The sequence below is a fragment of the Syngnathus scovelli genome, chromosome 7 (assembly GCF_024217435.2).
Source record: "Syngnathus scovelli strain Florida chromosome 7, RoL_Ssco_1.2, whole genome shotgun sequence".
NCBI classification, from domain to species: domain Eukaryota; kingdom Metazoa; phylum Chordata; class Actinopteri; order Syngnathiformes; family Syngnathidae; genus Syngnathus; species Syngnathus scovelli.
Window position 1 is genome coordinate 16,183,449 of NC_090853.1, and position 4,435 is coordinate 16,187,883.

General features: G+C 48.3%; 1 non-coding gene across 1 annotated transcript; it reads right to left on the reverse strand.

Moving 5' to 3' along the window:
* Window positions 1-375: 375 nt before the first annotated feature.
* trnav-cac (transfer RNA valine (anticodon CAC)) lies at window positions 376-448 on the reverse strand. The gene has a single exon. It is a non-coding gene; the product is annotated as a tRNA-Val (tRNA).
* Between the last annotated feature and the right edge of the window lie 3,987 nt (window positions 449-4,435).

Consider the following 4,435-nt stretch of genomic DNA (forward strand, 5'->3'; position numbering starts at 1 on the left):
TCTCGGTTCTTCCGGGGCTTTGGGAAAGATATGAAGAAAACTCCCCTCATATAATATAGTATTATATCGCGAGTCGCTCCGGCAGACACCAAAGCAGCAGTGTTTTGTTGCAACGATGATAGGTCCGCTAATGTTATTTCTGATTAAAAAAAATAGCGAGCTGGTCCTTTGCGCTCCAGCTGTTCACTACCTGTGCGGCTCTTGTGATTGTCCGAAAACGCTGCACCGCGGCACATGCGCAGTTTGCTGTTTTAAAAATAGTAACTTTGGGGTAATTGTGACAAGCCCTATTCCCGACGCAGAGTCTATTTCTTTGTATTAGAAAATTGCTTTTGTTGCACAGTTTTGAAGAGCAAATCAAAAGATCATAAGACTTGTTTCCACCCGGTTTCAAACCAGGGACCTTTCGCGTGTGAGATGAATGTGATAACCACTACACCATGGAAACCGCGCCAACATGCATAGCCTTTTGAAGAGCCTGGCAAAAGTTCAACAAAAGTGCGAAACCAGTTTTTCACCCAATCTCAAATTAGGTACCCTTTAGCGCAGGCGTCGGGAACTCATTGCTCGCGAGCCAGATATAGCTCTTTTGGTGACGTTATTAAAAAGAATACATTAGTACACTCAAAAAATGTTGGTCTGAATTAAAATACATGCATTTAATTGTATCTAGCCTATATATTTTTTTCAAATGATATGGCTCTCACGGGAAAATGATTTGTAACAAATGGGCATGTATTCCTCTGTCCGCCAAAAGGTTCCCGACCCCTGCTTTGGTGAAACGACTCACAGCCTCAGCTCAGTAAATCGGGCTTCAATTCCCCGACGCGGAGAATATTTCTTTGTATGGAAAAATTGCTTTTGCTGGCACAGTTTTGAAAAGCAAATAAAAAAGTTCATAAGTGCCTGCTTTCTTCCTCACTCACTCATGTTGAACTTTTGCCGGGCTTCTCAAAATGCTTTGGACGTCACAGCAGTTTCCATAGTGTAGTCGTCATTATGTTCTTCTAAGATGCGAAACACCCCCTGTTTGAGACTGGGTGGAAACAACTTTTTCTAAATTTATTTGTCAGTGTTATCTGCTTTGCAAAGTGTGCCCGGGACACCTCGGCAAACGTGAGCCAGAAGCTCTCTGAGTCAGCAACAGCCAGGTGTGTGACACTCTGCTAGAATGCTCCCCTGACCACGTGCAGGGCGAAACCAGCTTCTAATCTGTGTTTCTTTTTTTTTTCTTCTTCAACTGTCACGGCAACTCTTTCCTTCTTGTCTTGGCCAGCTGACTGCAGACCCACTCCAGAACTGCTTCCATTTCATCCATCCAAGAAGACATTCTGTCAAGATCTGTCACAGTTTGTTTCCTTGTTTTAATGTCATAGTCGCGCGTCTGTGTGCTCGCCCCTCCTGTGCTCACAATCTATGTAATCGCCGTCACCTGCCTCTCGTTCCTGTCATGTTTCATGCCCATATCGCTTATTTCGAGTTGCTTTTATTGTTCATCTTGTCATTCGATGATATTCTCATTCTTTGCTATCCTTTCGCCACAGTTAGTTTCTTTTTGACGTATTCATTATAATTTCAATGCCGATTTGGAGAATAATGTCAACATTGTATAGCTGCATTGGGAATTGTTTGTTTGTTTGTTTGTGTGTGTGTGTGTGTGTGTGTGTGTGTGTGTGTGTGTGTGTGTGTGTGTGTGTGTGTGTGTGTGTGTGTGTGTGTGTGTATATGTGTGTATATGTGTGTATATGTGTGTATATGTGTGTGTGCGTGTGTGTGCGTTCGTGTGCGTGTGTGTGTGTGTGTGTGTGTTTTTGTGTTTTTGTGTGTGTGTGTGTGTGTGTGTTTGTGTGTGTGTGTGTGTTTGTGTGTGTGTGTGTGTGTGTGTATGTAGGTGTTTGTGTTTGTGTCTCGTTTGCACCCTTGTGTATTGGAAGGTTGCACAGTTTTGTGTGCTGTATCTGTGCCCTCGACAGAGTAGTCATGTTTATACACAACAATGAGAAACAATGAGAGGATTTACACATATATGACCATGAAAAAGTATGAGTTCGTCTAAGCTAACAGAATGTGTACACATTGCTGTTTCTCCATCTTCACAGCTCTCACCTGTGTGGAGTTTGCATGTTCTCCCCGTGCTCGCGTGGGTTTTCTCCGGGCACTCCGGTTTCCTTCCACATCCCAGAAACATGCTTGGTAGGCCAATTGAGCACTTCAAATTGCCCCTAGGTGTGAGTGCGAGTGCAGAAGGTTCGCAGCGCTCTCTCGGCGCGGCGCCCACTCAGCGCCGAGAGGGCGCGCGCTGGCTGAGAGGGCGCACGCAGTGCGTGCGCTTTGCGCGCTGCGCCAAGAGGGCGGGCCGAAGATGCGTCGCGCCGAGAGGGCGCTGCGTTGCGCCGAGAGGGCGCCGTGGATTGAGGATGCCGAGAGGGTGCACGCCGAGAGGGCGCTGCGCTGAGAGGGCACCCCACTGTGCCAAGAGGGCGCGCGCACGCTCGCAGAAGCGCTCGCAGCAGCGCTCTCTCCGCGCAGCGCCGCCTCAGCGCAACGCACCCTCGGCTCGCCATCACGGCGCAGCGCTTGCAGCGCGCCCTCTCGGCGCAGTGCGGCGCCCTCTCGGCGCGGCGCCCTCTCGGAACCCTTACCCACTGAAAAAGATACACATTTGCTGTTTTGATGCCTTTTTCCATCTTATAGTTCCTTTAACTATAGGCTCCAGAGCTTTGGAATGCCCTACCAATGGATATTAGAACTACTACCTCAGTAGAAACATTTAAGACACGTTTAAAGACACATTTCTATGAGATGGCCTTTAACTAACTTGTAGTGGCCGATTTGGCCGGAGTTTGTTTTGTTCTCTCTCCCCACCCCCTCCCCGGCTGGGGAGGGGGTTAGGTGGCTCAAAAGCTGATAGCGGCTAGCTGGATTCTCGGGGACCAATTCAAGATGAAGAAACTGCAGCTCAATCCCCTTGAAGACACTGCCAGGACAATCGAGGGCACCTCGGACATCCATTTTTTCATTGATTTTCATATTATGTATTACTTGCATACATGCACTCTCTGCATCCATTACAACCTGGTGATCCTGAAAGGGGGATCCTTCCATCTGTGGTCCCTTCTCAAGGTTTCTCATTTTCCCCTGGCAGGGTTTTTTTGAGTTTTTCCTTGCCCTTTTTGGGGCTTAAGATCAGGGGATGCTTTGAGAATAATTTTCAATTTTGGCTATGTGAACCCCTTTGAGACTGTTTGTGATTTAGGGCTATACAAATAAACTTGACTTGACTTGACTTAAGAGCAACTTTCCAACACAGACAAAAGTTGATCTGTAGTGTATTTTTATTTATTTCTCATGCAATGTATATTTCATTTCTAAGCTTATAGGTGACTAGATCACGCACGCATGGGATTTTATGGGGCCTGGGCCAGGAAGGCAGACTTCCTGGCACCAGGATACAGGAATCGGCCATTTGGTTAGAATCAACAAGGCAGGCTGGGAGGTAAGAGGACATCCAGCAGCCCTCGTGTGCGTGTGCCCGAGTAAGGGGGGGGGGGGGGGGGGTTCACGGGGTATAAGACCCAAGGTGGGAGAAGAAAGGGGGACTTATTTTTTGGGCTAGAGAGAGACACTTCAATTCTGACATCGGACAAACGTGAACAGTGTGAGTGACATGTCTGGTGTGAATGATGAATGAGAAAGAAGAAATGCCCCGAGAGAGGGAGCACGTGAAACAGGATAGGGTGTCTGGGACATCTCTGATCGACTGTCACGAAAGAAGAATAATAGAAAAGTCCCATAAAACGTGGACTTTATTTTGGCGACAGATCCGGATGAGGATGTAAATTTTAGCTGTGTGAATGGGGCGGAAGCACAGATACAATTGAACACTGCTTGCGACAAGAGACGTGCGCCACCTAGCCACCGGAGGCAAAATTCCCGGTACGTGCTGGGATGTTGAGATCGCACCCAATGGCCATACGGGCCGAGTGCGATTGTTGAGACGTTCAGTGGCGGCATTTGTCTCTGTCAGGGTCGCACAAAAAAGGGAGGCTTGCTGCAGACCGCATTTGGCAAATAGGAGAAGTGCGCAGCCTTGGCATCCGTAGCTGTGTGAATGAATGTGGGAGAAATACCGGCCAGGTCTGGGACCAAGAGTGCCGAAGAGAATGAAGCGCGCAGACCACGTTATTTGGGCACTGATCAGATTAGGAGTGTGTGTGGGTTGCGGAGTTCCCCCGGCGGACAGCTGGTGCGTTAGGCTCTTAGAGATACTCTTTGGGCAACTTACCGGGGTGAACTGGTGCGCTGCGGTCGTGCCCAGGTCGACACGGTTCGATCCCGATTGTCGAGGCGCACTGTGATAGCATACACGCCTGTCAAAGTCTGATGAAATTTACGGCTTGCAGCAGACCGCAATTGGCAGATAGGAGAAGTGTGC